The sequence below is a fragment of the Temnothorax nylanderi genome, unplaced genomic scaffold (assembly GCF_030848795.1).
Source record: "Temnothorax nylanderi isolate EJ_2023f unplaced genomic scaffold, tnyl_v1.0 TNYL_tig0086_pilon, whole genome shotgun sequence".
Lineage (NCBI taxonomy): Eukaryota > Metazoa > Arthropoda > Insecta > Hymenoptera > Formicidae > Temnothorax > Temnothorax nylanderi.
The window spans coordinates 344,164-357,555 of NW_027249148.1; the positions used below are offsets into that span (position 1 = coordinate 344,164).

Genomic DNA, 13,392 nt, shown 5'->3' on the forward strand with positions numbered 1-13,392 from the left:
TGAAAGAGCACGAATATTACAATCTAACAAATCGGCCTCCACCAAAGTAAAATTTAATAATAGCAAACAAAAGCAGACCGAAAGAAAACACAATAAGAAGAAAGAGAAAATTTAAGATTACTTCTTTAAAAGAAAAGGTTATCCCCCCCCCCCCAGGCTATTCAAAATCACAGGCTAATATGTTCCATTGTTCAATTCATATGTTACTAGGGATGTCTTGAGAGGAAAAAAAAGGTCTAGTCTTCCTAATCTTTCTACAATAGTTTTCATTATTCTTTTCTTGTTTATTTAGGGTGTCTAATGGATTAAATATGTATTTATATAAGCCTAATTTCGAACCAATTTATGCACACCCCAGGAAGCTCCACTATAGTCACCGACCATCGATCTTGTTGGTTTTCTCCCGTTATCCTCGGGGGTTTACTACGTCTATTAACCCTCAGGAGATAGGTGTGCTGAGTTATACATAATTTTAAAGAGTAAAAACAGAGACAGTAAAGTTTTTTATCATTAATTTATAAGAGACAGAAAAGCAAGATACACAGCCCACCATTTGTTTAACATTTAAAATCTTACCTTTCAAGAAAATAATTCTACGAGATTACATGTTACCAACAACTACATTTTCGTATCGGTTTCCAATATTAACTTTTCGAAGAAATAAATAATTAATAAGCAACGATTATATCTGCTTTTTACTTATTAAAAAAATGATGATTTGTTGTTAATGTATTAAGATAACAGTTCTTTTGCGTGATATTTCCTCTATAATTTCTATATATTTATTTTTTAAACTTAATTTATTATCTTTTGTGAACCAATGTTACCGTCTAAGGGTTAAAACAATTTTTTAATTAAAATATTATACTTTTATCTTTTCAATTTTTCCTTCTTTCAACTCATTGAACTCTTTTGAGAGAATAGAAAACTGAAATCAACCTGTTTACTACCTTTTCTTAAATGAAACAGGAAAATTATGTTTTAATTAACAAAAATTTACCGCGGTTAATAATTTTGAATAATAGCAGCATATGATATCTTTCAGTCAAATTTCTGCATTCTTGTATCTTGCTCCCTACTATTATTGGTATTGTTACAATAGAAAACTGCAATTCCGTCTGACGATAAACTTCTCAAGGTAAAATTCACACAATATTTTACCTTACCATCTATTTTAAAATCAATATCACGAAATATAAAAATCAATAACACGAAAGATAAAAATGATATATAAATATATAAAGTTTATATTACAAAAAACTTCGTAAATAAGGTGTTTTAAAAAATTGGACTTATATTAAATAACATAAGAAATTTTGATTGAAATTATATACGTTTATCAATATCACAAAAATTTATTTTGCTTAAAATACACATCTATATTATAATATTATTATATTATTGATTATCACATGTAATCGCATTAACAATTTTTACAATTATTAATAAATTGATATCAAATCTTTAAATAATCTTTGAAGTAGCAACCGTCTCATTATTAATAAAGTATATTAAAATTAAATAAAACAAATTGGTTTATTTGTCGAGATTGGCTTACAAAATCGCAAACTGCTTACGCCTCAAAAAGAAAACTTATAAATATTGGATTTCGGGATCAATTAGGTGGATACGTAAAATAAAATGAGAATATACCTATCAAATCATGTGACCCTTTTGGCGAAAGTATTGTATCCTGATTGCTGAATCAGTGGCGTGTGTAGCTACAGAAGTCCAGACTCCAGACTATGGAAATCAAGGATCCGAGAGGGATTGCTATTGCTAGTCGCGTAGTTTCGAAGTTAGTTATGTCTTGCTTTCGCTAGAATACCTCACAACCGTTTGCATGTGTTGCCGTATCTGTTTGAACGTTTCCCCATCGCCGCCTTCAATACTCGTACAGCCAAGACACCGTATATTATTTCGAACGAAATCCGCAATTCGTACGAGATCACTCATCTCGCAAAGACAAATACATTTATGTTTGTACAAATTTCTCATTTCTCAACATCCAACAAGAAAGAAACATTAATTAATGATAAACGGTTAAAAAATTTTCTTTATTTATTTATTTCACTCCTTACATATAATTCTCCCTTTTACTATCTTACTATGCAGTTAATATACAACTATAATATTATATTATGGTTTATCTTAGTATTTTTAAATTAATTTATCGCTTTGTTAGATGAGATCCAATAATCTTAATAACTAAATTTTAAATATATATATACGTATACTATATACTATATACTATTAGTATAGTTACATATTGCTACACTTTTCAATCAGGATTGCTATTTCTTATTGAAACATCATAAAACAGATCCGGAACGTCTATTAGTATACCCGTAATCTAACGATTACGTTTGCGTTTTCTCAATAATGCACTGCGTTCAATGCGTCGAGGGTCGAGGGATCAAAGGCCTATATTAACCCCGCATTATGTCGCATATTGCAGGTTGCAGCTTGAAAAGCTACTTTGCATAGTCTGCAACTCTTTCAACTTATTTCTAGGTTACATGAATCGTCGATTCCTGGGGATTCTCCGCCCGGCAACTGTGCGAGAATCGAGCTAAATGGAGGCGAAAAAGAAGATAGGAATCTTCAAGGCCTTCTTGGCGGCGGGACAGTGGTGCGGGCGCGATCTTTTTCCTTTATGAAATTACAAAGGTAAAGTAGAGATATTACCGAGATCGATTTCTTCCCTCTTTCGCGCGATCACAACTCGACCCTGGTTTCTTATACTTCCTTGCCTAACTGATAATCCAGGTATTGGAAAAATCAGATAAAACTTTCCGTCCCGCCGGATCTTCGAACTCTGATTAGCTTGTTTGATTCCAATTTACTCTTTTCGAGTAGGAAATGACACATAATATCCTTTAATTTGAAACTTACGGAATAAATATTGGTGATTAAAGTATATGGTGATTAAAGATCTCTTTTGCACATCTTTGCAATTAGTTTATTATTTATAATTAGTTCTTTAGATTATGTATCTGACTTCTACATATTTAATTTAAATTAATCGAATGCTCAATTCGTCGGGATAATCCTAGGAAGTATCTATATACGAAGAGTCGAATTTATCTGAATTCATTAATTCGAAAACAAACTGTTAGAGAGAACAATGGAACATCTGTTCTCTCTATCTTTTTCACTTCAAGATAAAAAAAAATGCATATGTCAATTCTGGTAGAACTTGATAAGCTATCGAAGCTCCGACATACTCGGAACTATGAAAAACGTTACTTTAATAGCAACGTCGGTTTTCTTGCGGCTATCGAGATTCCTTTCGCGTCGGCTCGGTTTGTCGATACATTTCCGTCGCGGAAACTAATACCGGGCGATACGTATCCGGGAACGTATACGTATATCAGATTACGCTGCCACGGGGTGCGCGAGAGGAACGACGTTAGATACATCAGTTAAGTCGATCGTAATTACGGTCGGCGTTCGTGAAATATGTACGCTTCAAAAAGCGTTAGCCGAACAATATCTCACCATCGCGCGCCTCGTTATCAGCGAACGTCGCTTTATCCAGAAAGTCTCTCGTGAGATAATAACGATGCGGAAGTGACATCGTGCGAATTTCTCCCTCACGCAATTTCGTGCTTCATGAATGTATCGGCCCTTTTTTTTACATGTGTTTATATACGTGAAAAAAAAAATATATATATATATATTCGCAAATTTTTTTATGGTAAAACGGTAAAAGCTGACGTCCGTACTGTGCGCGCCCGATGAAAATGTCGATTTACTCTTGACATAAAATGCTTTGATGCGGCGTTTATCAAAGTGTGCTCCTACGCATCAAACCGGCTGTCTGGATAACGCGCTATCGATGGGCATCGACTGGTAAAAATCGCGAACACGAATGGCCCATTTTATCGCGCCCATTACATCATGCTGACGGGAATATATGAGTTCAGCATGAAAATGTTGGGCATCTGATTAGTTCCTACGTAAATCCTACGGAAATGGCGTCGTCGCGTTTGCGAATTTTGATAAAAAGTGAGATAAAAGAAAATGAAGCATAAACTAAAGATTAGATTTTACGTACCGTGCAATCTCTTATTAAAATCTACCTACCCAGCCATGAAAATGTCTCATTACTACATATTTAATGTGTGATTTTACACGATGAATTTGTGAAATAACAAACCCGTCAATGATTCTTAATGTGACATAAATTGCACCACTGTTCTAATAGCATAGAGGCAACTGAAACTGATGAGATGAAAGAAGGTAGAAGGAAATAAAAGTCTATGGACAATTAATCAATGTTTCAAATGCTTTTTCGCGTGATTGATGCAGCCTTTTCTGCAATAGCCCTCAATTAGCTTCAAAGAGTACTTAAATACAAATACCTAGTAGAAGTATCAATAATCGATACATCAATAATAGTTTAAAATAAAACATAACGGACTATATATTTTTAAAATTCACTGTAAGTTGCTTTTTTTTACATTAAATGTTATAATAAAACATTGCACAAAAATTTTAATCCATATAATTGAATTTTATTAAATTCTGGCTTTATTGACGTTATCAATTATCGCGTGATAAATGAGAAATTAATACAATTAGAAAGTATTATAAATTTTTTCTTTATAAGGGATACATTAGAGATATTCTGGAAAGACCAGATAATCGTCACTTACGAAACCAAAGGTACAGAAGCTAGACTGTCATAGTTAAATGAAGTGGTCAAAGGATTAACCTGGAAGCTGCCGAAAATGGAGCTCCGGTCACTAAGCCGTATCGCGAATTAGAAACTAAGGCGTTCCGACGGCGTTCTATAATCGTCTAGGCGGATTTCCGTGGATTCGCGCGCGTCCGTGCAAAACTATCTCTGGCGACTTCGGCGCGGAACGAGAATTGTGATCGCGAAGTAGAGGCCGGGGCGCGTTAATCTATACCGTGCGTGCCGGTATGACGACGGCCGGCATATGATAATGAAGGCGTCATTAGTAAACTATTATGCGGGAAACTATTATCGTGCGTACGTGAGCCCCGGACAGGCGCAAACGGACGGACGGAAGCGCCGCGTTACGGGAACGTAATTTGAGGATTATGCCCGCTCGTATATTACATGAGGAACAATGGCCACGGTGACGTCACTGTCGTACAATCACGTACGTAATCCGCGTGGATCTTCTGGAATTCCTCCTCCGCCGTCGCCACCGCGCGCCGCCGCGCCGCGCCGCGCCGCTCTCAAGCCTTCCCTCTTCGCTTCTCTCCGTTTCGCCGTCGCACCGCTATCGCTCTTCCCTTTCTTCCTTCTCGATTCTCCCCAGTCTGTATGCTGGTACCACTGTCACCGGGTCTGCTCTGCGGTGCCGGTTCCCTTAAGCTCAAGCAAGGTAATACAATATGATCCGGCGGGATTAACTTCGCCCAAACTAGAAGGAATTATTTGAGGGCGGGAGAGCCTGCTGTTTCGCGGAGGAGCCGAATCGTAGCGGCACGTGAGACGTCCCGGAAAAGCTGGCGCACGGCACGGCACCGGGGAATTACCGTTAATACCGCGATTACGGCGGCGCGATCCTTATTGTTCGTGGCTTCCGCGAATCGTGGACGGGAGAGGATGCGTAATTAATACTACCTGATCTCGATCGCGCGCGGACCGCGGTCAACCCTCCGCCGCGTTTACTCGACTCTGTAAGTGGAGCAGTTCAGGATTTATACGAGCGTATAATCATATTTGGCGAATTGTTACACACGCGCTCTGTTACTCCCCAATTTGAGATAACGCTAAATATGTATCCAAGTTCGGACAATTTTCCCTGGTAACAGAATTTGTATGCACGCGCCCTTATGTTACGAACGTTCATGTGATGAGTTGTTTATTTTACTCAATTTCACAACTCTTTTCGTGTATCGAATTTACTAATATAAAATTTCCGGCAAAACATTTTCTCGGTATAAAGCGGTGTACGATAAACAAAGAAATCACGAAACTAACGAATGACACGAGTAATACGAATAACACGATGTATGCAACTTACGCGTACATTTGTGTCATAGTAAACAAAATTCAGTAACAACTGTGGGAATTTGCTCATTAATTTGTATTTACTACGTTATTTCGCGCAGTCAGATGCTTCGCGTAAGTAGAACATAGGTACTTCGATGGCAAGTCTCTGCACTTGCAACTTTAGATTTTCTTGGCCGGAAAATTACTTATCGCTCTCTCTCAGAGCGCGGCGGTACTTTTCCTGAATATTATTTGCCCCGCCGCGAGTAGCTCCCTTATATGAATTTTCATTGAGGAATTATGTTCTCCGCGGATGCAACGGTTGCTCAGAATCGAACTTCGCGCGCGACCTCCTCATTCGACGTTGATGATTGTTAATGCTGCAAGTCGCGCGGTTGAGCTGCAAAGCAGGAACAATGGTGCAAATTATCATTTATATTACTTCTAAGTAAGTCCACTTTACTAAGCGAGGATATCATGAATATGAAATGCACCGCGCGGTTCACACACCGCGCACCGCCCCTTTCAGCTGTCTCTGATAATGTAGAAATATCCGTGTGCGATTGACGATTGAAGGAAGAAAAAGGTAGAAAGAACTTCAGGAGTGAAAAGTTATCCCGAAATACGTATTTCGCGTAGCTCCATCCGATCAATTTCTACGCGATCCTAATCCGTCGGTTCAGAGTACGGTAGGATATGCTCGATTAAACTTGCGGTAAAGACGTAAGTCTAAAAAGGAAGGAAGAACAATTTTTTCGAGAGCAAACCTTATTTCTCTATGTCATCTAAAATCCCCGAATGATATTCGGTATTTTTCAAGTGAAAAGTCTCTTTGTTTGAGTTACTTTTTGATATGCAAATTTGCTGAGGGCAAAGTATGATATATGTATATTTGTAATTTTTTCATGTAAATGAGAGAGACAGATAAGAAGGTTCAAGTCATAAAAGCAACGATAATTGAAAAAAGAGTATCTATATTTAACACCAACAATATTGTTGTCAATGTGTGCAAAGTATACCGGAATCATCTGGGCAACAGATGCGTTGGAAAAGGAGTTGCAGAAAAAAACGATGATCGTAAAAGATAGAGGACTTTCAACAGCAACAAGAAAACCATTGTGAACGAACTTGCTGGGTAGGGGGTTAAGTAATATGGTGAAGAAGGGAAAAGAAAGGACAGAGAAGGAGCGGAAGTCACTTTTGCAGATACTTCCTCATTTGAGTTCTTTCCGTGTGCGCGGTCACGGCTGATAGGAGGATAGGGTAAAGACAGGGCTTCCTCTTTCTCTTGTCGACCCTTTTATTTAATTAGCAAGTCGGGAGAACTGGCGAGAAGAAAAGCCATTTTCGCACGCGGCTTAACGCCAACGAACGACGGCTCGGATGGCGGCCGTTCTGGCGGAATTGTGGTAATGGGTGAGCGGTTTAGTCGTAAAAAAGGACCATCCGGTGACAACCGTGCGTATTTTAATTGCTCGGGGGAACGTTTTGAAAGGCTCTTGGGGGATATTCAAGCGCGCGGTATTACCGAAGCCTGCCATAAATACCGCTTAACTAATGGCAACGATATCAAATAATAGCGTTAAAGAGATATAAAATGAAACTCTGAATCGAATGAAGGTGCGCGGTCACCCGAGGTCGCAGCGACGAATGCAGAAAGTTTCGTGCCACGAGCGAACTTTTATTCACCTTCTTCTGCAGCCATCATTGAGCTTTATCTATAATTTATATAGTGACAAGCTCCGATAATAATAATGTGCTTTGCGCGTAAGCGCAATGAACGGAATATATGCGATAAATTGCCTTGATTCACGTTAATATTATTATATTATTAATTAAGAGTTAATGATAATTGAAAGTTATTAAAAGTTACAAAAGAGACATCTTGTGATTAATTTTACTTTGTTCTAGAATTTCTCGATAGATATATTTGTAAATCATTCTTTTCTTTTTTTTAATGCAATTCCAGGCAAACTCTAAAAATATGATAATATTTTTTTGTGAAATGAAATAGGTATTCAGTTTTTAATTGTCCATTAACATAATTTTTTGTGCCAGGTATTGTTATGTTTGAAAATATTCATAAAGACTTTGAATGTGTTTTAAAAAGTTTAAATTATAATATGACGAGTTATTATATTACTTTTGTATCAGGTTCAATTATAATATAAGAGGTTTTAATTACATTTAAGTATACTATTACATTTTCAAACACTCGCAAAAGGTTCGAGCATGCTGTGGGTTTCATCGATATTAGTCATTTAATTTTATCTGTAATCAGCGTGTTACCCAGTGAAAGGAAAAGTCGCAAAGTCAAACTGTGACAATGAAACAGAAATGCATGTGGCTATTAATGTTTCGCAGGTAGATTGACCGTACAATAACGATCCTCGAGTGTATCGGAACGAAAGTCGTCGTTCTCATTTGCTAGTTTGTATACATCTACTTGTTGCAGCGCGACTATCGATTACGCGCGAGGCATTGTAGGGGAACGTATAGTTTACGTGATAGGTAATTACTATTGTATAACCAACTACGTCCCAAAGCATCGCTAAACAATGCATATATCTCGATATTCGACGAATATATACGTATATACAGGTAGGGAATTCTAATTCGCAGTATATGTATCGTATTTTACGTTTAGCGCGCTGAATTATGTGTTCCGTTACTGTAAGAAAATAACGATTCGTTACTTTTTTGTTACCATTTTGTAATACTAAAATAAAATATTTTACTTTAAAATTAAATTATTTAATGATAAATATTAAGTTTAATAATCAATATTCAAACTTTAAACTAATCTATGTATATAGCAGATTTTTTTGTTATATGTATTTAATAATTTTTCTAAATCTTTATATTAATATTTCATCTTTATAGAAATCGTACTAAATTATAATTTAAAAACGTAAATTTTATCAAAACTTTTTATTATTTCGTCGTTTAATGTATGTCGTATTGTCGTTATCGACGTCATGCATTCCAATATTCACTGCCAGTATTAAAAATCTATAGTTCATGTTACATATATACTGAACCCAACTGATTCATTAACTGTAATGCGGGAAAGGATGCTAGAAGTAAATAAGAGGAGAGCTTTCCTCCTATATAAAGTACATATAAAATATTTTTCAATATAATACTTTATTATTAAAAAACTTTGTACTTTTCTTACATACACCTAATATTATAGTCGAGAGATTAAAGTCTGGTAGATATTTACTAACATCTAAGAAAGGATTATATTATTAATACAAATATGTTACATTATATTTTTGCAATTAGTTAAATTTTTCTATTGATTTTTTTACATCAATACATCAATACTTGCAGTAGATCTTTCCATTGACTTTTTGGGCTAAATTTTCAGATAGTATATTTATTGTTTACTCTTTTGTTAGCAATTTTTGCAGTTCGAATAACGTTAAGCTTCTTATGTTTTTTTAGTTTATTGTATAGAAAGATAAACTCTATAAATAAATAAATTTGAAAATTCGGATGTTTGTTGCAAACAGAAGGGTGTACGTTCAAAGGACGTTTAAAAGGATGTTGAAAAAGCTCATAGAGCTCACAATCAGATGTATGTCGTAATTAATAAGTATTGCTGAAAAAGAGCAATAATGAAAATTACAGAGTAAATAATGGAATAACTAACTATTATTCATTAATCGCACTTAATATTAGTTTATTGAACAGATTTTATTGATTAGCTATTTTAATTCAGTTATTTAAATATTTAATTAAAAAAATATAATATACTCCATAATATAAACAGAATAATAACTTCTCTTTTCACCAGTGATAGAATAACAATTAAAGTAACTTAAATCGACTGTAACTGGCAATATATAACGTCTTTCCGATATGAACATAGAAAAAAAAAACCATCCATAATATCCATAATATAATTTCATAATATAACAAAATTTCTTCATACATTACGTTTTGTATGGCATGATTCAAATAATTGATGGCGCTATTTACAACAATCTGTTTACCATTCGTTATACAAGGTACGATATTCACGCTTAGGAATAAATAGTGCAACTATTTTTGTTGATTTTGACCTGATTAAACCAACGTATTGTCTCCCTCACTTTTTAGCACAACAATTTCGCAAAGATAAGACAAAAGATAGATATAATTATGTATCGCCGCTGCATTATAATTTTCGTTGTTTTCCATCATGGCACAGATAACTTAATACTCCCTTTTCTAGCTATATCGAGACATACAGTTTAGGTTAAACTAAATAATTGCAGCATACTCAGTGATACGGGATATAAAACGAAATCCGGATGAGCCGTAATTATTTGCACAATTCACATTCGCCACCCCTTTTGCGCAACGCCCGTTATAATCCCTTCGTCAGTTCATAAATTTATTACGGCGCGTCCTCTGTGCAGGAGCCACGATGAGATACGCGGCTCGGTAACAAAGATTAATATGCGTAAGCTAATGATCTACGCGATAATTGATGTCAGGCCGAATGTTTGACAGCAATCTAAATAATTTCCTCCGAAAACGCACGGCGCGGCATCATTTGGCCATGCGGCGCACTATTCGCCTCGCATATGCGATATCCCATTAATAAATCTTAAGCCTGTATTAACTCGCTGCGCTCCTCGTTGAACAATCATCCATCGCCGTGTCGTCCAACCGCGCGAGCTTAACGGCATACATCGCGTATTCGTTATCTGGAAGAAGCATCGGCGAACGCGTGTCACCGATAATCCGGTCCACCTTCGAATTCCATGCGTCGTTGCGCAAACAATTATCTCTCATCTCGAAAATCCAGTTAGCGGTGTAGCAGTAACGATATAACAGTTAAGCGACAGTACTGAACAGTGTATCGCTTCATCTCGCTTGCGATAATTTACTGTCATTTATCATCCGCTGTTCCTGAACATTGAATTCATAAAAGTAAAAAAATATTTCTATGTGTTCGAATAGTGAGACGAATGAGAAAAAGTATTAATTCTGTTTTATCTTGTTAATTAGATATTTCAGTTAAATTCTCTACTTTTGAATTAACGTAATAATATAATAAAACAGATTAAAATTAAGTATAAAGAAAGCAGGTATTGAATAAAGGGATCACTAAATTTCGCTACACATTGTTACATTCGTTTTTCGTGATTACTTGTAATACGTGCATTGAATTCATCGATCTAGGAATTCATAGCTTCCAAACACATTTTCTGTCCTGATGACAACACAGTATTGCGAGAACTGTCGAAAGACGGACCCGGAGTTACCAGGGACTCGACGGGCTTCGGAGGAGCAGGTTTCTCGCGGGGGCGATAAACCGCATTACGGGTGGGTGGCACGGAAGCTCGTAAAACTGGCTCGATAGCTCGCTATAGGCGCGCCGAAAGTGAAAGCTCAGCGCGACGTCGGCATTGCTCGTCTCGATCCACGACCACGACGACATCGCAATTTCGCCCGTTACGCTCGAGATATGCGTGACACGCCGATAATATTCGCGCCCCACGGTAACGCTCGAATGACAGCGAGTTCAGAGTTCACTACTAGATAACGGAGCGAAGTAGTTTGACGGCGAAGTGACGTAGCGCAGATCTGAGTAACTTGCACGTGGCCTGACTACACGTTGGCAGTTTCTACTGGATCGATCCAAAGCCGATCCGAAATATCAAGGCACTTCGCTGTCTTCAAGTAATTAAAAGTGGAAAGGAAAAGAAAATTTTCTCGGGAAAGGAAATACAAGGCAACATATTATATTCGATAAATAATTTAAAGTAGACTTCAATAGAATTATAATATAAAATTTTATTACAAAAATATATAATGTTTAAAATTGAAAAATTGCAATTAACGGCGCGATTATTACTATTATTACTGATATCTTCGTTCGCAAAAAACAAAAGTTGAATCGATTATAAAATCTTGTTAAAAAATAATTTGATATGAATAAGCTGCTCAATGTATTTAAATTAAACGCTTCGAGTTACATTCTTCTTTACACTGTAATATACATAAATAATGTAGCTGTACAACTCCACGAATAGATGTTGTTTTAATAAGGGAGCGTAATGCTAAAGCGATGATCAAATTGTTGCTGCCGTCTCACGAGTTTCTTTAGCGTTGCCATTTGGACAGCGCCTACGATACGAGCCATTAAAAGTTGTTAAATACAAGATAATAATACTCCACGCTGTAAATATTTTAGAAGCCTTTTATGCGGCATTCAATATTCAATCTCCCTTGTGTTGTTCTTTCCTTTAAAATATGCAAACATAACGATGCCGCTATTTTCGTGAGTCGCGAATTATTAACTGTTATTTATAAATGTGATACAACTGCATTTATACAAGTTTTTCTATATAATGCAAACTTGTGACTTTTTTCGTATTTCCAAGACGCGGTAGCGTTCGACATCTCGTGCATTCTGAACATTAATGCTTTCCGGGTCAGATATATAAATAATACGAGCAAATATGCTATTAAGTCCTATCGGTAACAACAATCCTAGCAGATTTTAGTAGATCACGTTTTCTCCTCTTGTTTAATTATTGTGATATTCCTGTAATTATCTAAATCTAAGCATTGCCAGTGTTCTTGCAATATCAACTTTATATTGCGCTGTCTCTTTATTGCTAAATAGTAATGGCAGCTAGGCCCTTGCTATTGAGAATATTAGCGCTAGCAACCTTTCTGCAGTAGTAGAAAAGCACCACTTTTGATCGTTTCTGTTCACAGCAATATGCAGGGCGGTTTGCTGTCCATGCTCATTCTGAAGACTGGGATTTATCGTCGGCTTTGATAATAAGAGCTTCCAACGTGTCTACGTGTCCGCCTTCTTGTGGTAAAATGAATAGGAGCACGCGATTGCACGTCTTGTTCACCCTATTGAGCTTCACTTCTTGGTACAATGAGATTTTTACTTTTTTAAACGGACTTTTTCTCGAAGTTTGTAAATATTACAATTTGCAGTCTAATAATGCCTGTCAATAATATTAATTATGGTTTTTTTTTTTTTTTAATAATGTAATAAACCTGTACATTTTTATAGCTACCAATAATATTATTTACAAGTGAATGTTACCGTCAAAACTTATAGTTAAGCTAGTAAATTATATTTTAATTGTATATATAATTGTATTGTAATATGTTTTATTGCATGTAAAATGTAATAATTATATTGCTAGATTGTGCTACTGGTGCGATGTGATGCTTGTACTTGTTTCCCATGAAGTTTATATCCTCGAATAATAAGTTCTGTATATGTATGTGCATATATTGTGATATACTGACATACATATATGCCAGTTGCACGATATCGTAGAATATGATATTTTCAGTTTTATCGATAGTGTGGACACACATATCGCTACCATCCATTCCCGATTTTTGAATGTTAGTTAAACTTTTTCATTTTTGTAGCAATAGTT

At 36.0% G+C, this 13,392-nt stretch overlaps 1 long non-coding RNA gene across 1 annotated transcript; it reads left to right on the plus strand.

Moving 5' to 3' along the window:
* Positions 1 to 5,304: 5,304 nt before the first annotated feature.
* Positions 5,305 to 13,165, plus strand: LOC139774750 (uncharacterized). The gene is made up of 2 exons (XR_011718665.1): positions 5,305 to 5,363; positions 12,701 to 13,165. It is a non-coding gene; the product is annotated as an uncharacterized lncRNA (long non-coding RNA).
* Positions 13,166 to 13,392: the final 227 nt, after the last annotated feature.